We start from the raw sequence: 25,139 nt of genomic DNA on the forward strand, positions 1-25,139 counted from the left end.
AGTTGGCAAAAAGATCCAGCAGCCAGGTATGGCTGAGAAGCCCAGGACCTACCTGCTCCCCTCTAAGGCTGCCCCCGCCTCCTTCTCCTCCTAAGCATCTGGCCCCCCTGTGCTGTTCTGGACCATAATGTAAACCAGAAAAGAATCCCACCCTTCGCTGCTGTAACCACAGAAACACATGGACCCCGGCAGAGGAGCAAGGCCTCCTTCATCCTGGGGCGACAAGTGTCTATCATTTATAGATTGGTCTTTGCCGTCGGTTCCTGGCAATGTGTGACCAGCAGCAGCCCTCCCACACAAATGGCAGTGGAAGCACAGAGGGGCTCGCTGGGACCCCAGACTTCTTGCTCCCCCCACCCCAACACCCTGAGGGGGAGAACACCTGCCGCCTAAGGTTGCCTCTGTCGTAAACATACCCTCAGGATCGAGCCTTGGTGGGGCGGACTCCCCACTAGACAGACTGGAATCCCAGAGGTGTAAGTCTCACGCAGGGCCCAGTCCCCAGAGTAGGCTCTGTGCCTGGCCCAGCCCCTTGTAGGACTCACGGGCAGGATATGGAGCACCAGCCAGGAGTCACCGCTTGGTTCTTGGCCCTTCTCTCCCTACCTAGAAGAGGATTCTGTTCAAATGGAGACTCTTCAGCCAAACAAAAAGCAATCACAGTGGGTTTTCTTAAACAAGAAACAACAGTCAAACAAGAGTTTAAGAAAACTCTCTTAAACAAGAGTGGCCAAGGTTGGGCAGGCTCTTGTCCAACCTGTGACAACAGGGATTTTTGTTCATTTTTCAGAAGATGAATCTTCTCCCCCTATGCCTTTCCCACCATTTATATACCTAGCCATTCCAATTTGCCTTGCACCCCATTACAACAGAAAACCTCACTTATTTTTGTTCTTTATAAATTTCCTACCTATATCACGCAAAGGCGTTTCTTTGTATTGAGCGTTGGAGTGCTCAACAAATCACTTTTTGCCAGAAGTTCAGTTTCTTGAGAAGCTGAGCCAACGCCTCCTGTGTGAATTGGCCTTGGCCTGCCGGCTGGTGGAGCCAAGGTGGCCACTGTTACAAGCTGCCGAGTGGGTTCCTCATACCACTGCCACCTCTGGTCCCCTCAACAACTTTGAAGAGGAAAGCCAGAGCCCTGTCGGCTCAGGAGTCAAGGCCCATTCGGGGCTGAAAAACAGTCCAAGAAGTCTTAGCAAGCCAGTCCCAGCAACAGCTGACATTGTACATTTACTGCAGCCTGGATACCCTGCTAAGCACTTCACATGCATTCTTTCATTTAACCTTCCCGACAACTCCACCAGAAAAGCTATTATTAGCACTATTTTGTTCATGAAGAAATAGGTTTAGAGGCATAGAGGAGGAAAAACAGACAAATTTGAGCATCTCGGTGCTTTCTGTTGGGCAAAAGGCATGTGTATGCTGAGCGCTTGCTTACACGAATGAGCACACGGAGAGACTAGAGCTCCGTCTGGGGAACTGAGGTCTGGGCTTAGCTTATGAGCCCACTGTGGAGCCGCTATGCTGTTCTGGAACATTCTGTAAATCCGGGAAGAGTCCCAGCCTTCGATGCATCAACCACAGAAACACAGAGACCCCAGCAGAGGAGCAAGGCCTCCCTTATCCTAGGGTGACAAGTGTCTGTCATTTATGTATTGGTCTTTGCCGTCAGTTCCTGGCAGTGTGTGACCACCAGCAGCCCTCCCACACAAATGGCAGTGGAAGCACAGAGGGGCCTGGCCAGGACCCCAGATTTCTTGCTCCCCCCTCCCCAACACTCTGACTTGGATGCCCTCCCATAAAAAAAAGAAACTTCCTCACTTCAATTATGGCTTCGTTTCCATCCCATGTTGCTAGAAGCCAAGCCGGCTGTTGCTCTAAGTAGGAATTTTTTTTTTAATTTGTTTTTAATGTTTATTTATTTTTGAGAGAGAGAGAAAGAGAGGGAGAGGGAGAGAGAGAGACAAAGCAGGGGAGGGGCAGAGAGAGAGGGAGAAACAGAACTCAAAGCAGGCTCCAGGCTCTGAGCTGTCAGCAGAGAGACTGATGTGGGGCTTGAACCCACGGACCATGAGATCATGGCCTGAGCCACAAATCAAGAGTCAGACGCTTAGCCGACTGAGCCATCAAGGTGCCCCGATATGATAGCTCCTTAAAACTGTAAAAACTATGACACATCACAGGAACATAAAACGCTTGCGACATGGATTCTCTGCAGAGGCGGTTATGACCTGCGCGCCTGTTCCCGTTGGCCGTGCACTGGAGTCCGGGCCAGTGGGACCACTGTGGAACCGATGCTGGAAGCCCAGCAGCACCCCGGGCCTGCACGTTCTGTGCCACCTGGGACGGGTCTCGGTCTGGCCTCTGGACTGCAGCTGTGGTGGGGAAGGCCTTTTGAGCCCGAGCCCACCTGAACTCCTAACTTGGAGCTTTGTCCATATGTTGGGAACATACGTGTTAAGCCCCGTCACTGCACACCAGCAGCAGAGCTAAGACGGCCGAGTACCAGCCCTGTGCTCACTAAAGCGGGTCGTGTGGCTGGTGAGATGAGGCCTCGCCTGTGTCAAGGTGTATACGTCGTGGCCCTGGCATCATGGCCCCCGACGGTGCCCAGTGGCTGGGATGACTTCACGGGGGACTCAGGGAGCTGGCCCTAGAAGAGCAGGGGAGCTCAGGCAGAGAGAGGCAGGAGTAAGGTTCCAGGGAGGAGCAAAGGCAGAAGTGTGCAAGCTGCCCCTGGAACAGAAAGAAGAGGGGGTGTGGGGGGCAGGCGTTCACAAGAGTCGAGCAGGGAGTGCTGGTAAGGGAAGTGGAGGCACGGAGCCGAAGTCTCATCTACTGGCAACATGGGGACACCGAAGGTGTCGGCGCCAGAGAAGTCTCTCCAGGTCTCCTCAAAGGCCTTGCGAGGCTTCTAGCTCCCAGACTGTGAGCTCCGTAGGGGCAGGGGATTCGTTCCCCAGCACCCACGGGGGCGCCAGGCCTGTGGTACACGGTCAACACTTGCTGAATAAAGTCACGACAAATGTGAATCCAGAATCCCTTCCTTCCTGGTCCAAGGAAGCATGGGTTTCCTGCGGCGAAGGGGAGGGCTTCACAATCAAGTGACAGGGTTTTGGCCAATGGAAACAATTTCCCAAATGACGCTTAGAGTCAGCTTTCTGCCCACGTGGGGAGGGGACTTGGTCCTGGGAGAGGACGCATGGATGTAGAAAGTAGAGTCATGGCAGAATACTTCATCCTTCCGGTCTGCACATTGATTCCTCCCCAACCCCAGGAGCCTTGATGGAAATTCCCCCACAGAGAGAGACAATACCGACCCCAAGCTTCCTTCTGCAGCATGAAGACCGGGTGCCTCCCTAACAATTCTGCGGCCACCATTACTGTGATCTTGCCACACGTACGGCACCGTACAGATCGCCCTCTGCTCATTTAATCCTTGGGATAACGTGGAGACATGGACACCATCATCCCCATTCTACAGATGAGGAAGCTGAGGCCCAGAGAGGCTGAGTAACTTGTAAGGTCACACAACTCGTTAGGGGCAGAGCAGGATTCACACTGGTCCGACCATCAAAGTACATGTTCTTAACCTCTACGTTTACCCCTCCTTCAGAATCCCTGGCGTTATACCAAAGAGGAAGGGAAGGAGGGCAGGTGCCCGCAGAATGGGCAAGCAGAGATGGTGGGCTAAGAGATGAACAGTCTGCCCTGGCTTAGGAGGAGCAGGGACGGGCTGTGGAAGAGGGCAGCGGGGAGGGGCCTCTCAGATGCAAGGAGAGCGGCTCCTCCTTTCTCCTATGACAACCAAACCAAAATAGAGGGGGCGAGGCTGCCAGTGGGCGTGGAAGCGCATCGCTCCCCAGTGAATCATGCCTCGGTGAAGGGCGAGGTGCCTGCTCAGACAGCCCGACACTATTTCTGTTCTGCCTGTGCGAGAGCCGAAGGGTAAGAAGCAGGGTTCTTTGTGGAAGGGAGATGCGTGGAGAAGTACAGCCAGAAACATTCACAGACACCCCACACCCTCCCCCAAGCACCAAGGGGACGGTAGGTTGACTGGCTCTTTGGAGAGGACCCTGTCTGCCGCCTTCCCCTCAGTCCCTGTTGACCAGGCATCCACTCCCACGGCCAGCAGGTGTCAGGTGCTCTGGGCCATAAGAGACACATGGTCTTACTGAAAAAGTAAAAGAAGAATTCTTTACTCAGTGTATCTTGCCTTCTACATATTTTTGTAAGACTCCTTGACTTTTTTTGTCTGGGACCAAGTACAATGCAAGTAAGTTAACACGTTCTTCCAAATGAAGCACCACACAGATATAAGGCAAACGCCACGGGAACCTCCCATAGACTTGAGGACACAGTTGTCCCGCACGACACCACGGAAGAGCAATTCAAGGACGTCTGTAGTAAAATGAGAGGTGGTCTACTGCAGAGTAAAACGGCAGTAGTTTGGGCGATACAGACAGATGGAAATGACTCCTGATGCTCGTAGTTCTGCCTCCGTTCAGGGGAACTCAGCTGCCAGGGGAGGAACAGCTTTCCCCGGCCTGGCCCATTCTGAGTGCTCACGGGGCGCGGTATACAGGACATTCGGGGATCTGAGTCCCCTCATCCCCCAGGCACCCTCCCCCCAAGAGGCTCGCCACCCAGCTGGGGAAGGGGAGGCTCCCACGAGAGAAGCAACAACACCGGTCAGTCTCACGTGGTGGTTCCGAGTCCAGGCCGCAGGGGTCTAGCAGAGGGAGAGGAGCCTGGCTTGGAGACTCAAGGAAGTGAACTGACAGGAAGGCCACCTGATACGGCACAGCTCCCAGGCCAGAACCCCATGACTCCACACCTGGGAGAGGGATGAGGAGGGCCAGGCAGGGGGCCAGATGCCCAGGCCCCTTCCTGAAACTTCACATTAACCCACTTCCTTTGGTCTGTTCCTCAAAGTAGTCACATCTCTACTCTTGCTGGGACTGACTTCCCTTTAGGAGCAGGTACCTTTTGGGGTGTCTGGGCAGCTCATAATGACCACCCCTTAACTAGCCTGACTTAGTCACAGAGGGAGGGTGCCATGTGACAGCGTGACCCAGCCTCCACTGGACCACTGACCCCTTCCCAGAGAATTGGAAGAGGGATCTAGAAAGGTTCCTAAGACGTACCCCATCCCATCCCCAACTAAGTTTACAAAAGAAGCCCATGGAAGAGAGGAAGGCAGAAAGAAGAAGGAGGGAGAAAAAGAGAGGGGCGCATCCTCCCGGACCCGGCTCTCAGCACATCCCAAGGCTCAGCTCTCCCGCCTTTGGGCTCTGCCTGCTTCCAAAAATCCTTCTCCTTTTCTATTTCTACCTTATACTCAAATATGCTTCTTATAACTTGCAACCACAGGAGTCCTCCCTCATCTAGTGCCAGGGCCAGTGAAACTACCAGTGGGGCCAGAAGAGGCTGGGGGGTCTCCAGGAAGCCATGAGGTGACCAGACCCGGACACCTGGTCCTCTCCTGCCTGGTTGCCTGGTTCTAGGTGGTTATCACCCAGCCCATGGAGCTGACTCCAGCTTTACCAGCTCAGGGCTGACTCCATCCCTCCTACAGGAGAAGTGGGGCTTCCACGGCTGCCCATCAGCGGAAGAGCCTCCTATTAGTGCTGGCCCTGAGCTCCCTCCCCCACTTTCCAGCTAATGCCCATCCCTGCGCTGGGGAAGACTGGCCCCAGTTATCTCCTCAGCATTTTTCCCGGATGACAGCAGGCTTGCCTGCTGCTAAACCAAACGCGCCGGCCCCCTCTGGGCCGGAAGCATCACTGTCATCGTCTCTCATCTCCTCACTTGCACCAGAGCACATCAGAGGCCTGGGATTCTTCACTCCTTTCCTTCAGAAGGACTGGGAGCACCGCCCGTGACACAGCCACCGCCCCGGCCCAGGCCCCGCTGCACAGAAGCCAGCCTGGCTTACTGAAATAGCCACACTGACTCCAGTGGGGGCCACAGAGGAAGCAGAAAGCCCATGCCTATCTCAGCTTCTTCCTGCCTGGGAACCGTGCCCCTCCTCCCTCTCCCACCCACTGGAAGGAGTTAACGGCTTTCTTTAATCTCCCAAAGAAGGGCTACTTCTTGGTATTCAGGGCACTTGGAACAAAACTGCCTTATCTGGTCATCACCCCCTTGGGCATAAGATGACCGCACTCCCTCCTTCAACCCCCCCACCCAACCCCCTTGGTGAAGTTCACCTGTCCTTCCTTAGGTAGGTCATAAGGGCATGGCCCGTATAGGTGTGTATTTTCCCATGTGGTGTCGTAGTGGAGTGATAACACCCACAGCTTAACAAATCATGTCTTAAATAACAAGAAATCACATGAGCACTCATGAAATGCCAGGTACCGAGCTGACTGCTTGGCAGACACAATCTCATTAAACCCTTACAACTACCCTATAAGCAATGGGTATGTTTTCCAGGCTACAGATGAGGAAGCTGAGGCTCCGAAAATCGAGGTCACCTCCCAAGTCCTATGGCTGGTGACTGACAGCCTAGATCAAATCCCCATTGCCCAAGCTCAACTTCCCCCCATGACTATAAGCTCCCAAGCCCCCATTCCTTCTGACCTCAAAACGAAGAGAAGCTTCTATTACCAACTACGCCCTTACACTGGTATACAGTGGCACTGGTGACTATGGTGGCGACCAGCCATGTGTGGCTACTGAGAGCTTAAAGGAAAGCAATGGATATCAGGAACGAAATTTTTACTTTCATTTAGTTTTAATTAGTTTAAATTTAAAACAGCCACATGTGGTTAGTGGCTATCATCCTGGACAACACAGATATAAAATCGTATTTTGTGCAAAGTACTTCCATATGTACCATATTCAATTTTCAGGCAAGTAAAATTAACCCCTTTTACAGATGAAAAAATTGAAGTTCAGAGATTTGCTCAAGTTGAACCGAACACTTCACTCCAAGCTCTCGAACTATTTCCGTCACATGCCCTCTACTCAAACTTGACCTCTGACCTTAGGGCCAGGAGAGAAGATCTTGACTGAGCCCCACTCTGGCTCCACCATTCAACTGATACATCACTTTCTCACCTTCCCCTCCTCCATGCTGAGAAATAAGAGGGACAAATGTACATGGTAGAGGGTTCCAGAGAGCCTGGGGTATGCTCTCCTCAGACTAAAGGGACAGGTGGTCAGGATTCAAGATCCTTCTAAACTCCTGCGTGGTTCCAAGGCACCCTTCTAAAAATGAGGCAGATGAGGCAGAATTTAGATAAATTCTTTACTTTGTCCACCAATCTTGTTCCAGGAGCCAAAATTAGGGGGGGGGGGGGATACATTGTGATCCCATATTCTGGCCTCAAGGACATTCCAATGCCTCAGTAAGTGAAACCCAACTCCTGATCATTTCCTTTAGGACCAATCCAATCCCCAGGACATTGCCATTCAGCCAAAATGGTATAATCCACTGGGTGGGCATTAAGTCCTTGCCAAACACCCTGGCACTCACCCAACACTCACTCCCATTCCCGTTTCTTTGTGAAACCCAACTGACGAGTCTCAGCTGTGATGCCCACACTACAGTCAGTTTATAATCATACACCCATACTACAGCCCGTTTATAATCTCCCGGGGGGGCAGGGGGACATCTAGAAGCAGGAATAAATTACACGAGGAACAAATGGAAAACGTGAATTAATAAAACACAGACAGAAAATAAACCACTAGCCCAGCCACTAGTGACCAGTGCAATGTTATTTTTTTCCCTCTGGTCCCTGGTGAATGCCCCCAAATTCTGGGAAAGGCTCCCTTTCGCCTTCTGAGTCAGGCTTGAAGGAATACTGCAGTATTTTAGCCTTGGGTTTCTAGCAGAGAAACAAACCCGGTTTTGTCATATAATTTTCTGCACCTCCACTGTAATAACACATCATTTGTGGATCTATGCTAAAGCAAACACCATATGGTGGCTGTGTAAAAAGCTGTCCGGGGTTCTGACCTTCGAGATGTAAGGGGTTTGTTTGGGAAAAGGAGGCTGAGTGGGGGGAGAATCAAGACGGTAATGAGACACGGTGTTGGTGTCGGCAACCTGTAATGGGTGACATTTGGAGGCTCAATGTTGGAAAACTAAGCTGGTGTCAGGTTCCAAACACTCGAGGCAAAATCGCCAGTAATTCCTTTTTTTTTTCCTTCCCAAGTGAAAAATGTTTCACGAAGTCTATTTTCTCAATGTCTTACTGCAACACGCACGCACACACACACACACACACACACACACACACACGTGCACTTACTCCAGTGGGGAGGGTACTAGGAGCCATGGGCTATCCAAAAGGAAAATTACATCTCAAAGCATCTGGCTGGCGAATCCTCTGTTTTGTGGGATGCCGTAGCTGTGCAGCTGCAAGAATGAGACAGAATTTGCCCTGTCTGGAGCCCCAGGTTTCTGGGGTTGCTCTGAATCTCTACCACAGCACAGCTCACTCAGATACAAGACCACTCAAAGTAGTCAAGTGCCTTCTCAGTAGCGTAGCTGCTTAAATACCAACTCATTTAAGAAATTTAAAAATTCTAAATACTCTGGGTGCTTGGGTGTCTCAATTGGTTAAGCGTCCGACTCAGGTTTCGGTTCAAGCCATGATCTCACTTTCATGAGTCTGAGCCCCATGTTGGGCTCTGTGCTGATAGCATAGAGCCTGCTTGGGATTCTCTCTCTCCTCTCTCTCTCTTTGCCCCTCCCTGACTCACTTGCACACATGTACGAGCTCTCTCTCTCTCTCTCTCAAAACGGATAAATCAACCTTAACAGAATAAAATTCTAAATACACAAGAAAGCTGTTATTCCTCAGGCATGAAATGAGCCCCAAGAGTTAGCGTGGAGAGCAGCTGGTCCTGGAAGACGGTTTTTTTATGAAGAAGGGTCTTAAATTAAGGCTGACCTCTGAATCCTGACTTGAATAAGCGGAGTTCATTTGGAACGCGTGTGGAGGACAACTGCTCCAGAGTGGACGGACACCCTTGGGTCCTTCCACGGGAGGGAGAAACTCAAAGGAAAATGAACCCGAGAGCGCTGGGTGCCTTCAGAAGACCTGGTTCTTAGGCATCAGAGAAGAGAAATGACCAGAGCAGTTAGAACAGATACTTCGTAAAAAGCAACTCAGAGCAACTAAGTGTCCAGGAGCCCTCTGGGACTCCAAGAGATGACGAAGAGTTTGGGACTAGAAGAGCCCACAACCAGAACTTTCTATAATGATGAAAATGTTCTGTATCTGTGCACTGATCACATTTTGGCTGTGGGCGCTTGATGTGTGCGGCTCATGTGCCTGAGGAAATAAAATCTGAATTTTATTTCACACTAATTAAAATGTAAACTTAATTAGTCACAGGAGGCAAGCAGCTACCATACCAGACAACACAATAAACTCAAACTTCCCAATCACTGTTTACGAAAAGGCCCCCAAACCGTCTCCAGCAAAGCTCTCCGACAGTCACTCGTGTTCTTTTCAGAGAAGGAAAAGCTCAGCCACGCTCACATCTTTTAACACCAGGACAGCCAGCCACAAAACCCAGGCGGCCAACCCGGCAACAGCCACCTCCTAGCCAAATTGGGCCCTGAGGCATGACCCCAGAGGGGACATTCTCTACCCGAGGGTTACCGATCACCTGAAGCCACCAAATCCCCCCAAAGCACATCAGACCAATCGTGGGCCACGCTGCCTCACTTTCCCCAGCCAGCCCAGACTCCCTCTGAGGGGGAGGACCTGAACAGAGGCGGCCTTTCAAGGCCTGCAGGCTGACTGCTCTAATGACACCCAAAACTCCACTGTCACAGAGCTCCCCTCAAAGCCTCAACATGTTTTGTCCTATAAAAATCTCAAGGTTAAAGATGAAGTCCCGTGGCATCCCTGTGGATTGCCATGTTGGCTTGTAAGTCTCCATCCTCTTTTCAGCAGATATCGATTACATACCCCTCAGGCCTTCCCTACAGCTCATTGAATAAGGAATAACACAAATTTCTTTCCCACTTTATCATTATTTTTTTTTTCCATTTAATCCTCATAGTGAGGGAGAGGCAGAGGGAGGAACCATCATACCTGTTTCATAGATGAGAAACATACACCTGTCAAGGGTTTACAGAGGTAGGGTTTATAGAGGTGGAGTTAATGACCCAGCAGAAGACTGAGGTCAACCTTCTGTTGCTGTGGCAAGTTACTTAGCCCCTCCGTGCTTCAGTATCGTGTGTAAAATGGTAGTAACAATAGCCTTGTTAGGCTTGTTGTGAGCTAGAGTTTGTACATTGCTTAGAACTGAGCCCAGCGCAGAGAAAGCTCTACAGAAATGTCTGTTCTTATTAAGAAGGCTGTGATGTGTATGTGTGGGGGGACGTGACTTTACGTTTATATGCCTCGTTGTGTAAACACGTGCATCACTGCTGTGCACGTTATCCTATGCGTGAACAGTTTAACATAGGCTCAGCAAAGTCCAAGCCCTCAGGGTGCCTGCTATTGTCTTCTGTTATTGGCGTCAGGCTGGTTAGCATTTGGGTCTAACAGCCTCACGGGTCTCTCTATCCCAGCCGTCCTCTCTAGTGAGGTCCCCTGTGTCTGGCACCACCTTGGAGCCTAAAGGAGAACGGGAGGGTCAGATTGTACAGCCATGGTTTGAATTCGGTGTGGTGATTTCACGGCAGGAACCAGGTGGGTGAGATAAGAGAGGATGTGCAGCTGGCAACGCCTAAATTCCTAGAAGTAGTTTGGGAAATGGGCAAAAACTACCACAGAAACTTCCAAAAGATGAACGGATTTCTGTTTGGGGGGAGGGCAGGATGTCAAATCCTCCCCAGCTCTGCTCCAGTCCTTCCCAGAAAGAAGCAAATACATTTCTTTCATCTGGGCAGGTGCAAATTCAGCCTTCTGACATTTAGGCATTCGTGGGGTATCTCTGTCTCCTTCCGTCCCTTTCAGCAGGTGGGCTCTGGCCTTGAGCCTTACAAAATGCTGATTGGTTATATTCCTAAACATTCGAGTGTCACCAATCAATGCCGTTTCAGAACTGGTGGGGTCGGTCACAGGGTCATGTGCACTGCTGTCCTCAAAAGTTCAGCACCCCTAGGAAACCGTTAGTCAAGGAATCCCCAGAGAGCTTTCCCAAAATGAACAACAACAACAACAACAACAACAGCAAAGATCTCTGCTAAATGTAAGGCTTTGGAGAGATTGCTTTCGATGGTACTCCTGCCCAGGTGCAGAGTGGACGGAATCATAATCACCATCCGGCACTTCGAGGCGTCCCTGTGGAATCCCCGAGGCCCTGGGAGCTGATGAGGACCGTGGTCAAGTGGAACAGGGAGAAATAAGCCGAAGGCCAACTGAGGCTTTTCCGAATCCAATAACCCATCTGATCCCAGCCGAGAAAGTACCTGCACTGGCAGGGCGGTGTGCCGCCTCCTGAATAATACATCCGCACTGATCACGGCACAATTCAACGAGGGGCCTCCCAAGAGGACACGGAGACACACACCGCAGTTCCGGGGCCGTCGTGAGGAGGCAGGAGAATCCCCAGACCAAGTGCTTCCCCCAGAACGCTGTCCAGAAACCCTCCTATGCCCCTCTAGGGCCACCTCTGCACTGGTAACAGGGGACTAACAGTTTTTCCAAATGGACCCTTGGCCCCGCACGTCCTCCCTGGAAGAATTCCACGGCAGCTACTTATTTCTCGGGTTTTCCTAACCACTCTAACCCCACATTTTACAGACATTAAAACTGACACCCACGCAGACCAAGTGTCCTGTCCGAGGCCACACAAAAGGTGAGGGCACAGCTGAGGGGACACTGAGGCTCCCAATTTCGACTCTAGCTTTCCTTCTTTCCTACTCCACAAGCCACATTTGTCCCAAATGCCTTTCCTATCCTGTGTGGACTCAGAGCATCCTTACATTGCTTTTTTTGTTTTATTTTTTTTTAATGTTTATTTATTTTTGAGAGAGAGAAAAAGAGAGAGAGACAGAGCACGGGTGGGGGAAGGGCAGAGACAGAGAGGGAGACACAATCTGAGGCAGGCAGGCTTCAGGCTGCGAGCCGTCCATGCAGAGCCCGACATGGGGCTCGAACCCCCCAGCCACGAGATCATGACTTGGGCGGGAGCCAGACACTGAGCCGACTGAGCCACCCAGGCGCCCCTCGGAGCACCCTTACATTTCAGTGACACTTCATACATCTTCCGTCTCAATCTCTCTCACACAGGTTCAATAACCCGAAAGATCTTCTGGAGGAAAGCTAGAAGTTAATGTGAAGACGGGAAACGCTGCCAGAACATACAGTGCAATAGCTGTGGGCATGAAAAACCCAGACTGACCCCAGAGACGAAGATGCAGGTACCTCTTTGCTTTACAAAACGATTTCCATAGGATTCCAGTAAGCAGCCTGTTTTTCTCATGCATTTGAAAGAAGATTTAACTTACAAAAAATCCTCCCCCCCCCCCCCCCCCCCCCCGCCAACCTGTTTGGGTTTATACTGATTGCATTGTGGGAAAAATGTACTTTTTTTTTTTTTTTTTTTTTTTTGCTGCCGGATTTTTATTTCCAAGAAACCAAGGTGGTGATAAGGGGGCTTTGAAGGACAACGGTTATTGAGAATGATTAGATTCCCATTTTACAGATTAACAGAGAGGTCAGAATAAAATTATAAGCCCTGCAAGAAAGGAGGCCTCAGGAAACCTGAGGCTGATGGAGCCGTAATGAGTTAATCCACTTAGACCTCATGCATAATGGGCAGTTGGATAAATTTATAATTATCAGCATTTTCACTCTTTTAAAATGCTATCACACATTCTCCTCTGGCTTCCCCCACCCGAGACAGAGCCATTTTCACAGACTGGTGAATAAGCTGCATTCTTCTGGCTTTTAACAAACACCACACAGTGCTGTCTGTACCACCCCCCAAATTAAGTCAGGCTTCTTATAACACAGCTGCAGCTACTGGCTGCCTGCCTTCCTGGAGGCCAGCGCAACTTCCGACTTGGCAGGGCGGGCTCTGGTTTTCACGGACCCTTCCAGCCCCGAATACCACCACACCCCTGGGACGGTGAGCCCGGCACCCAACGAGAAGACGAGAAGACGACACAGACTCCCATCCGCATCGGAAAAGGCATGAGGACAGCCGTCCTCGTGACCTCGCTTTCGTGGAGAAGTAAACGGTCCAGAAACGCGGCAGGCTCTGTGCTGGGCACACAGTAGGTTCACAGCACGCGGCGGCACCGGTCAGGGCCAAGCGCAGCATCTGTAGCTTCTGAGTAGCGTGGAAACACTTGCGGCAAGTCCTTTTCCGTCAGTGCTCTCGCCACGTGTTTTTGGCGGCTGTTACTCCTTGAGCAGCGCAAGGGGCTTGTCCTCCCTCGAGCACTGAGCCGAGGGCTCCCTGCAGATGAGGGACCCGAGGCTCAGAAATAAGGGAAGCTGCCCAACGTCACACTGCTGTGTCACAGCCAAGACCTAGACCCCGGTCAGCCTGACTTTATTCTCGCTCTGTTCAGAACCTTCGAGGGGCCCAGACCCGGTGGAAGAGACAAGACAAAGGTAGGGTTGGAGATACGGTGCTTGCAACAAACAAAGCAAACAGGAGGCCCAGGGAGGCGGTGGGCATCTTCCGATTATACCTCCGGCAACTATAAAATCTATCCCCGGCACACCCCCACAACCCCTCTCCGGTGATTTTTCTTCCTCCATTAGCCTTGATAAATTACAAGGCCCCACGGCAGGGACTGTTTCTTCCTCTCAGCTTTGTTTGGAGCATTGTCCTAGCAAGGCTCAAATAAAGGGCCATTATTAATGGTGACAATAATGCGATACTGTTTTCTCAAGGGCCTCCGCAAGGGCTTGCCAGACCAACGCCATGCTCCTTCCTGCCGGCTTTCACGGGTGGTTTTCACCTGTGAACCCGCCGCAGCCGGGGTGGGGGCTGCTACCCAGCACTGCCCTCCACCTGGTGTTGCCTACACTCCATCTCTTTAGCTTCTCAAGGGCCCTGAGTATCGGACAGGGGAAACAGGGCCCAATACGGCACCTCAGAGGGCCTGCGGAAGACGAACAAGGCAGCCACGGGGACAAAACGGCCAAGGAGATAATGCGCCCCAGCTTTGTTTTGAACGGAGCTCACTTGCAGCCCAGGGCTGGGGGAGAAAGAGCTCTGGGCACTGGTTCAGCATCAGGAGTGCTTTGAGGGCGGCTCTGGTTTTCATTAGGCACTCTGGGCCTGTGGAAGCTGTGACAGGCTACGGGTTCATCTCTTGAGAAACGCTGCTTGTGATGAACGAGGGGACTCAGAAGGAAGCCAGAGTGTGCTTGGGCTCATGTGCAGGGGGCCATGTGCGCAAGTGTCTACACGGGAGCCAGGCGCATCCTTCACTTTCCCGAGCTTTGGGCTCTGGCTAGAAATTCCTTAATAAAGGCTCAGTGGGGGGAGTAAAAGTCTTCTTTGGCAACAAAAGCAATCATCAGGATGGAGCAGGGTGGATGTGGAGGGGAGGTGGGGTTTCAACCCTAAGTTCTTTTGCAGGTTCGCAGCTTTTAATTAGCACATCTCTGGGGACAGAGTCCTCACCTCTACCCCCACGCTTATAAACGGCAGGTCTGCTCTTGCTTTACTTTTACTGTCACCCGTGATGGGCCCAGGTAACCAAAGGAGCTCTTTCTCGAGCCTCTCATACAGATGGCTGACCAGTTCTGAGAGAGGCTACAACAGCAGGCAGATGCAGAATGCACCTGTATGGGTCTGGTGTACTCCCATCATGCACCAGGAGATAATGAGCTCTGCTCTGGACAGAGCTCACAGCCAGGCCCAATGGGGAAACAAAGACCAGGAGCCCAGACCTGCCCCCAGGAGCTCTTTCCTCCAAGTCCAAAGCGCAAGAGCATGGTCAGAAACTAGAGGCACGTGGGACGCACACAATACCACCACCCTGCTCCACCCCTGCCTTCCTGCTGACAACTGCTGGGGACGTTGTGATCTGGGGACTTGGAAGGGAGAATATGAAAGCCCCTGCTAACAAGGGGGTCGTGGGGGTGCTGTGCTCCCAGGTAGCTCTCCTTTCCTCACTGACATCTTTATGGAATCTGCCTTTTGACCGGCTTTGCTCTACAAGATCAATGGTCTGACAGAGAAAGTTTCCACCATCTTCTCTGAGGGAAGCACCTAGGCCTTACCAGTCTTCTCCAGCAGGACCAAAAGGGAGTATCAGCCCCATCAGAAAGGTCTCCAAGCCCTCCTGATCTTTTAGCAGCAGCTTGGAGAGGAGCACTGGATGGGGAGCACAATGGGCATGGAGCCACAGGCTAGGATTCTAACCTGGACTCTCCCACGGTACTTTTTTTTTTTTTTTTTTTTTTTAGCTGTCTCAGTCTTGATTTCTTCCTCTGTGAAACAAGAACTTCCATTTATGCCACCTCCATGATTAAATGGTAGCACGTCAGGAGTACACGTGGACCAGGGCTCTTTCCCCAGCACTGTGGACAGGAAGAGGCAAGATCCGAGGTCTGGATACATCTCTGCATTATGCTGGTGAAGCTAGTGGACTGGTGCCCTTGGAAATCATACTCAATAACCCTAATCTATGGGATTTTGCCCAGCTACTCTAGGGGAGACCTTTCAAACTCGTTCAGAAAATCATCTTGTTTGACATTTCACTGCCAACGGTTAGTTGGGTGGGTCACTTTTTCTGCCTCTTTTGGTTTTCCACCTGATGCTGATCAAAGAAACCAAACAGAGCCTCAAAGCGAACAGCCAGCTACCACGTTCTCCCTGAATAGGACCCGTGGTGGATGTCATGGACTGGCCCTTTGGGACACGGAACTGCTGGAAGTGTGTCCCAGGACTCTTGCCCTGGTTCCTTCATCCCTAGAATAAGGTGCTTGGCTTTGCTTTCCTGTAAATGTTCTTCTAGCCTGAGATTTCATAATCCTTCCATCTTTCAACGTCCTTCGTCACCAGAAGTGGGGGACTGTAATCCAGCGCAAAAGGTCACAAATGAGGAGATACACATTGCAGAGCCAGCTTCTTCCACAGATAACTCAGCACTCCACCAAAGTGAAAGCACTTACTTTCTTATGACTCAGTTGCTTTATCTAAGGACAAAGGAAAAGGCAATCAGGCCTATCCTTCTGAACGGAGACGCAGGGATAAAGGAAGGAACAGAAGCTGATGCAACCGGTTTCAGAGGCAGGTCTTTTACAGTCCTTAAAACCTGAGCAGTATAAATGGCCCACACATTCACTTTCCGCTCTCCTCTCTAGCAGAAAGAGGAGGGGTCTGGGGAAAGGCTGCACCAGCATTTCTACAGTCTACAAAGTCTCCAAGGTCTCCAAGCAGACCTAGCAGCAAAAGGAAAAAGCCCTTTTTTGAGCAAGGAGGAGAGAGCACTGATCAGGAGGTGCTGAGGCCTGGGATGGAGTCCCACCTCTACCATGAATTCATCATACAACTCTGAAGGACGTCACATCCCTGCCTGAGCCCATTTCCTCATCTGGGAGCTTGACCTAGCCTACTGGAGTGTTCCCTTCTAGCTGACACCGTGTGCTCCTCCTATCAAGCAGGAAAACAGTAGTGTGTCTTGTTATTTCTGAGCAAAGGCCCTAATTGTTCTCTACAGCATGAACTCCTCTATCTAAAAACCACAACCTCTGCATCCCTCCCTCCCCCTGCCACCCCCTTCCTCCGAGATCCGCAAGACTGTTACAGAATATTCATTTATTTTTCTTCAGTGCTTGGGCTGAAGACTCTGATGACTAAGCCATTGAATTTTAATATGCTACTGTGCTCCCCAGAGGATTCCTTCATTTCCCAGCTCCCACCTCCCCTGCCCCCTGCGCCCTCTGTGGACATGTGGTAGTCGTTAGGAACAGTTTGATGAAGTTGAGGTTTGCAGAGTAGAGAGACGGGGGAGGGCTGGTGGTGAGGCATGATAAACGGACACAACAGGCCAGAGAGCCACTCAAAAAATAAACATAAAGCTCCTTTTGAGTGAGCCCACTAAAAACAGACTCCAAAAAACCTTCCCCCCCTCCCTGTGTGTTGTGTGTGTGTGTGTATGGGGGGGGGGGGGTAGGAGAGGGGAGTTCTCCCCATGTAAATGAACACTGCTCAGAGAAAGAAACAATTCTCTTTACTGGCAGCAAGCAGAAGAGCACATCGGGGCGCCGCCAGCCATATGTCACGAATGCTGAGTCCTCCAAAGCCGAGGCTGGCCATCCAACTCTCGGGCTCTCAGGACCGCCAGCCAATGCTGGCAGAATTCCACGAAGGAACCTGGGTCACCACGTCCCTGGCCAAGAACACCCCATTGGAGCTCAGTCTTGCTGACAGTCCCAGAGGACTGCCTTCAATTCCCTTTCCTGGATCCCAATCCCAGCCTCTTGCCCATCCCAGTGGCCTCACTCTGTCTCCCACAGTCTACATTTCCATCCATGCAGTTAAAAAACCTGAGCTCTGAGCTCTGAACACAAACTGGGTAGCACTCACACCAAAAGAACCACTGTGAATGTGCAGAGGCACAGGAACGATTTTGTGGTTGTAAGAAAAGCAACATTTTTTGTTTGTTTGTTTTTTTAGAGATGCATATTACAGCAGAAGGGATAAAATGATGCACGGGATGGGATGACGCTTTCAAATACTAAAACAAACACAAGTTCAAACACAGGTGAATGGGGCAAAATCACAGTAACTGCTGAGTCTGGGGAATGGGTATGTCGGAGTTCTTCACACAACTCTTTCCACTTGTCTGTATGTTTGAAAATATTCATAATAAAGAACAAAACAATCTTAAGGTGCCAGACTTCCATTGGTCACAATTTCACTTGCAACCCAAGTTTCTTCACAAGTCTGTGAGCTGGGAGCGTTATAGGAATCGCCTCAGTGCAGAGAAGCACAGCATCTCACAAGCTGTTGGTGCTGATTTCACTTGTTTGTTACCCAGGAGCTTGGGCAACCGGATGCTACCTAAGAAGGAAGTATCGGTGTTCTTATGCTTTCCAGGAGGCCACTGGAGACTCCGCTGTTTAAATCACCTTCCCTGCTGGGGTTTTTATTTGGGGTATCTCCCCAAGGATCTCTTAGGCACACTCTTCAGAGGCGCTGTAAGATGGCTAAGAAAATTGAGTTTACTTCTCTCCCATGACCTCACAATTGTAAATGATACACGGCTGTCTGTAAAACATACCCCCCAACCCCATTTTTTAAAAAAAGTTACTGACTGAATTTTCCTTTTACACACGTGAGAGCTCAAGCAAACAAGTTCACACGACCACAGCAGAGAGATACTCTGCGCTGCTTCTGGAAAAGAAACAAGAGGCAGAGGCGCCATCACGCCCTGCCCGGGAGGATGCTGCGTGCCAGCTGCGGAACGCCGCTCCCCGGACAACCCACCGCGGCAGCCCAGAACTGGAAGGCCTGGGCTGGAGTCCTGCTCCGCCACCGGCCCAAACCTTGGGCGGCTCCCTGAAGCCTCCCGCGCCTCGACCGCCTCACGTGTGGAGCAGGGTTACCACCAAGTGCCTTGAAGGGCACCAGAAGGCTGCCCCAGGGTGGGCGAGCTGCCCCGATGGTTTCCTAGGGCCGCTGTAACAAGATGCCACAGACGGGGCGGCTTCAAAGAACAGAAGTGTATTATCTTACACTTCCGGAGACTGCAGGCCCGAGATCAAGGTGTGAGCAGGGCCGCCCTTTCTCCGGGTAGAATCCTCTCTTCCTTCTCTCCAGTAGTGGCTGCCAATCCTTGGCACTCCTTGGCCTAGAGACGCGGCCCTCCAATCTCAGCCTCCGCTGTCACATGGTGCTCCGTGTTCAAACTTCCTTCTTCTGAGAGGGATGCTGCTCCTGTTGGACTAGAGGCCCACCCTACTCTATTAGGACCTTGGCCCACTTGACTAATTACATCAGCAGCCACCCTGTTTCCCAATAACGTCACATCCTGGGGTACCAGGGGCTAGAATTTCAACACATCTTTTGGAGGACACAGCTCGGCTGTGACACACTCTTGCAGGCTTATCGGAGTGGTGGCTGCCCTCTGTGCCTCCTGTCAATCTGTGGCTGAGGGGAGGAAACTGCCCACCAGGCCCGTTCGGTGGTTAATATGCTGGAGAAGTGCCCACGGTGACAGGAACAGCTTCTTCTCTTGCGGTTTTTCCTAAAAGGGGGATTGGTTTTATGAAAAATGCTGTGGTTTTCATCAGGAAGTGCCCCTAGCTAGAGCCCGCGGGATGGAGCGTTGCTCCAGCGGCAGTTAAACTGAGAGAAATTCTTGGCTTTGTCAGGAAGGGCAGATTTGCTGTGGGCCACAGAGGATGTGCTTGTATGGTTTTGTACAATACTCCTTGGGCCACCTATTTGCAACAGCACCTAAGTCTGGATGATAGAAGAAACGAAGAAAAAAGAAGCGGGGGACTGAGTCCCTATCCTTCCATGTTCTTCCCTAGAGGTTGGTTAAGTTTTTACGGTCAAAGTTTCAGATAGTAAATATTTTATGCTTTGGCGGCCATCTGGAGAGACCAGTCACAACTACCCAACTTTGTCATTATGTCCTGAAAGCAGCCATAGGCAATACATAAACAAATGGGCGTGGCTGTGTTCTAATGAAACTTTACAGACACTGAAATCTGAACTCCATAGAAATTGTATGCACCATTAAACATTATTTGCCTTTTATGGCTTTTCAACTGTTTCGGACGTAAAAAACATTCTTAGGGGGCAGGATGCATCCCATGGCCTCAGCTTGCCGACCCCGGACCTTCACGCTGCCAGGTATCAGAAGTTGCGTGTTCTCCCGCAGCACACTACTGCTGTCCTACGACCTGGTTCTTCAATACAACTTTACGCTTCATAGCATGTTTTCAGAGGATCACGTGACCTGATCCTCTTATCAACCTTACTGGTGGCACGCTAGACATTATCCCCATCTTACAGATGAGAAAACAGAGACTCCATTAAGTCCAATGCTCGGTTAGCGAGTGGTAAAGCCAGACTGAAATGTACGTCTTCTGACTCCTTGTCTGGCACCCCAGCTAATACTCCACATCACCCAAATGGACTCCAGGCCAGCTACCCACCACAGATGTACCTATGCGTCCACAACTCCCTGACTCAGCATTTGTCATCTTCCCGCTCACTTTTTAAGGAATTCTGCCACAACTGGGGTGTTGGTGCAGAGTGGAGGACTCTCCTCTAGAATCCCAGCTTCCTGACCAAGAAGACCAGGTGTAACGCTGACCTCAGAGAAAGATGGACGTTGAGCAGTTCTCACTGCACCTGCTGCACCCACGCACAGTAAGGAACAGAGTCTGGGGCCCAACCAATTAGCTCCTGATGCATCTAATCGGCTACACCTTCGAAGACAGTGTTCTTTCTTCATCTATGTCAGGAGTTGACAACAAGATGCTTATGGCATCAGGCATGCAAGATGAATGAATGAAGTTTGGGGGGGTGGGTGGAGGCCTACAGCAAATTGGAGAACATCTGCTGCATCTAAAGGGGGCAGATGCTACTCAGCTTTAGCCAACTGTTGCCAGATCAGGAAATCCCTGAATTTTAAATGATAGCATAAGAATTTTTTTGAAAGAAGTAACAGGTCCAAAGATACCCACAGGTCACTGTGTGAAGCCTTGGCCCTGAAGCCTGTCTCTAAACTTTAGGCAGGTGATTCCACCTTGTAGTATACAGAGTTGACTCTCTTTCCTGAAAACACTCATTATGGCAGCCAGAGGTGTGGGTGGGTGGGTTTTTGGAGAGGAGACAAGGAAACAAGCAGCCACATGACCCTGAATAGAGCAGTACAAGGGGGAAAAAAAAAGGCTTGGTGTTTGGAAGTAGATGAACACTGTATTATTCAACACAGGTTCAGCCTGGGGCAGAAATAGAAAATAAGTCCTTGCCATGTCCCTATTCAGACTAAATTGAACTTGATGGTATCCTGTCACAAGACACCTTTGATGGAAATGAAGATGATAATCACTGATGCCATCCAGCATGGTGATTGATAATGTTCTCTCTTCCAAATCTCAACAGTGTCCTTGAATCCCAGCAAGGTGCCTGGCTTGGGCCCAACATTCAGACTCTGGATCCAGAGGAAGGAGCCCTAGGCTCAGTGGGTACCCCTGCTCCCAGTTTACACCCCGTAAATACTTATAACTTGCCTTTTGCACCATGACCCATTATATGCTCCTTGATGGAGAACCATGTTGTGCTCGTCCTTGAAACCCTGGCATCCTCTGTGCCAAAGCTCAGCAGAGGATTCGACCGGCTAATGCAATACTGTGTGTGGTACCCAGCAGGCCTCAATGTTTGCTGAGCCAGCACGGGGAAATCAGCACTTATGGAACATTCATGCACCAGGTGCTTTATCCCACTTGATGTTTGTAATAAAACCAGGAGGCACTGTTATTATTCCCCTTGTACAGATAAAACAAAACCTTTAAAAACCAACTCTAGCAGTTTAAGCAACTTCCTTAAGATAAAAAATATGATGAGAAGTCAAGCTAGGATTTGAACGCAGGTCTGACCCCAAACTCCACTCTTTCACTGGGATGTGAGAAACGCTTGCAGTACGGCCCCGAGGACACTCCTCCAAGGGCCACTGAGCTCGTGCGGCAAGCATGTCCTTTGAGGAAGGGAGCTACCAAGAGGAGCAGTGGGGAAGGCAAAGAAATGATGGCAGTTGACTGGTTCAGTTCCTTCTTGGGTCTGCCGTGGACTGAACAGGGGCCAGGGGCTGCTTCAAGGAGCTACCTGTCACCTGGGAAGCTTGAGTGGAACATGACACAGAGTTAGTTCCCATATTACATGCCTTCTAAATCTTCCTACCTCCAAAGATGCATTCTGAATTCATGCTCTGGAGTCAGGAAGACCCAGTGGCCTCACGACTTCCCGTTGACTTTAGATGACTGTTCCCTCATCTGTAACCGAAGGTGTTTGGCTTTTTTTTTTTTTTTTTTTGAATTTTTTATTTTACAGAGAGAGAGAGTGAGAGAGAGTGTGAGTGGGGGAAAGGGGCCGAGGGGGGAGGGAGGGAGGGAGGGAGGGAGGGAGGGAGAGGGAGAGAGAGAGAGAGAGAGAGAGAGAGAGAGAGAGAGAGAGAGAATCTTAAGCAGGCTCCACACTCAGTGTAGATCCTGACCCTATGACCCTGGGATCACGACCTGAGCCAAAATCAAGAGTCAGATGCTCAACCAACTGAGCCACCCAGGTGTCCCTGGAACTGAAGGTGGTAGGGCACCCGCACCTCCTTGGGTTGCTGGGAGGATGAAATAAAATAGTGCCTGTAAAGTGCTTAGCACAGTGCTTGGCATACAATCAGAATTCAATACAATGTTGGCAGTGGTTTGTTTGTTTGTTGGAACCTTTAATTTTGAAATACTTATAGATTCAAAGGAAGCAGCAAAAACTGTACAGAAAGGTCCTGTGTATCCTTCACCCAATTCCTGTAGATGGTTACATGTTATATAACTATATAGTATGACAGGAAAACTAGGAAATGGACATTGGAATAATGCATAGGTATAGTTCTCTGCCATTTTATCACATGTGCCTGTGGTTTATTTTTATTTTTATTTTTTTAATGTTTATTTATTTTTTAATTTTTTTTAATGTTTATTAATTTTTTGAGAGAGAGATTGACAGAGTGTGAGCAGGGGAAGGGCAGAGACAGAGAGAGGAAGACACAGAATCTGAAGCAGGCTCCGGGCTCTGAGCTGTCAGCACAGAGCCTGACGCGGGGCTCAAACCCACGAACCGTGAGATCATGACCTGAGCCGAAGTCAGACACTCAACCAACTGAGCCACCCAGGTGCCCCTAATGTTTGGTTTTTTTTTTTTTTTTTTTTTTTTTGGGACAGAGAGAGACAGAGCATGAACGGGGGAGGGGCAGAGAGAGAGGGAGACACAGAATCGGAAACAGGCTCCAGGCTCCGAGCCATCAGCCCAGAGCCTGACGCGGGGCTCGAACTCACGGACCGCGAGATCGTGACCTGGCTGAAGTCGGACGCTTAACCGACTGCGCCACCCAGGCGCCCCAATGTTTGTTTATTTTTGAGAGAGACAGAGAGAGGGAGACAGAGTGCAAGCGAGGGAAGGACAGAGAGAGAGAAAGACACAGAACCTAAAGCAGGTTCCCGGCGCCACGCTGTCAACACAGAGCCCAACACGGGGCTCGAACACACAGATGGTGAGATCAGGACCTAAGCCGAAGTTGGATGCTTACCTGACTGAGCCACCGAGGTGCCCCTGTGGTGTATTTTTAGGATTAAAACCATTTTATAATTTATAACTATCATGAGAGGCAGTACAGAGCCGTGGTAAAGTGTGCAGCTTCTAATTCCAGGCTGTCTGGGTTCTACAACCCATTACCGGCTGTGGGAGCTTCAGCAAGGTATTTAACTGCTCTGTGCCCTAATCCCCTTATCTGTAAAAGGGGACAATAGAACTTCTCCAGCAGGACTATTAGGATTGAATAATTTAATACGTGTAAAGTGCTTAAATAGTCCTAGGTATGCATTCAAGAAAACACTGCATGAATTGTAGCTATTATTATGTTCACAGTTTTTATTCTTCCTGGGAGCCAGGAAGAGAGAGGAGAGAATAATTTCAGGCTGACTCTATCTGTCATGGAGCTCAGACCTCTCTTCTCCTTTGGTCAGGATGCTTTACAGAAGTGAGCCAAGGAAATACCAGGCATCCACTTTTGTTGCTGTTTTGTTTTGGAATAAACTCTTGTTGCACTCTGGAGGAAACTCAGACAGTCTAGGCTTGAGCCTGCTTTTGGAAGGCTCGGGGCCTCTGTTGTGGAACCTTGCTGTTTTGGAAGAACAGGGGCAGAGCTAGCTGGCTGGCTCTGCTGGCCTCACTCCCTCACATAGGCCAGCACTTGACCCCAGATAACAGTATCACAGAACGCTCATGCTTTCTCTGGAAGACTCCTCCATCCATCTGAATGGTGGCTTCCTGGATGGACTTCCCGGCGGAGCAAAATGAGCAAACCTCAGAGGAGGTGGATGAAAAAGGAACCCATCGTCACGATGGGCCCATGGGAGAAGAACCAATGAAGTCTGGCTTCTGAGTTCCTAAGACCGTACATCCCCTTATGCAGCAGCGTCGGAGCAACGATGTAGCTAAGAGGAAGGAAATCAGACACCGGCAGCTAGCTGCATGGAGGGCATCACCCCCCAAAACAGGCTGTTGCTATGGGAGAAGGGATAACAATCATTGTGCTAACAGGTACCATGTATTAAGCACTTACTTTGTCTTAGACAAACTCAATTGTCAGACCAACTTTAAGATGTGGTAACACCACCCCATCCTACAGCAAAAGAATAGAAGGTGGGAGAGGCCGTCACAGCTAATAAGCCGCAGAGCCAGGATTGGAACCCAGGCTCAGGCACTCCCACATTGCGGCTCTTAGCCGCCGGGCTGTAGTCCCTGCCCCACGAGCACAGTCCCTGTAGGCTGGGCTCTCATTTTGTTCTTTATTAATGTCATGACACATGTGGTTGGCTCAGTTCTGGCTGCAGCCCTTCTAGTATGGTCTTATGCATCCCTGCATTAGGTAGTGGATGGGAGTGGCTTCTTTATATCAACAAAACCTAGCACATGTCAGCTGGAGAACATTAAAAATAAAAGACAGGTTTTTGTTTGTTTTATTTTCTGGCTTTTTTTTTTTTTTTTTTTTTTTTGATCAAGCAGGTCTCACTGTGTTTCATTTGGAAGGTAAAAGGTCAGACCAGTGGAGTTGCAGAACCCCAATGAAATGGGATCCTACTAGATACATGGGTCAGGCCGCATTGGCTCGCCCTGGCACGATACTGGGCAAACGCACCTTGAAAATCCCGGGTGCGTTACGGCCCTGGAAACATCTCCTGCTTTCCCACTTCCAGCCTGCTCTTGTCCTCAGTCAGAGGCTGCGAGTCATTCCAGACAATGTGGGGGGATGACGTCAGCAGGGAGAACTGGACCAGCAGCCTTGACCGTCTGACTCCTGCCTGGGGCCCCAGTCCTGGGGCTGCTGAGCCTCACAGAGGGGACGGACATCTCCGGGCGGTGATGAGTCACCTGAGCAACATGCGGGCTAGGCCGGCTCGAGATCCCTCATTCCACTGCCTGAGCCTTGAGCGTCAGCGAACTAAACAAACCGT

At 50.5% G+C, this 25,139-nt stretch overlaps 1 protein-coding gene and 1 long non-coding RNA gene across 2 annotated transcripts in view; one reads left to right on the top strand and one right to left on the bottom strand.

Annotated features, from left to right (window-relative positions):
• ABTB2 (ankyrin repeat and BTB domain containing 2) overlaps positions 1–25,139 on the bottom strand; it is a 175,331-nt gene that overhangs the window by 79,787 nt on the left and 70,405 nt on the right. The window lies entirely within an intron of this gene.
• On the top strand, positions 18,442–21,396 carry LOC131487687 (uncharacterized). Its single transcript, XR_009249886.1, has 2 exons — positions 18,442–19,438; positions 20,135–21,396. It is a non-coding gene; the product is annotated as an uncharacterized LOC131487687 (long non-coding RNA).

Source organism: Neofelis nebulosa, chromosome 10 (genome assembly GCF_028018385.1).
Source record: "Neofelis nebulosa isolate mNeoNeb1 chromosome 10, mNeoNeb1.pri, whole genome shotgun sequence".
NCBI lineage: Eukaryota > Metazoa > Chordata > Mammalia > Carnivora > Felidae > Neofelis > Neofelis nebulosa.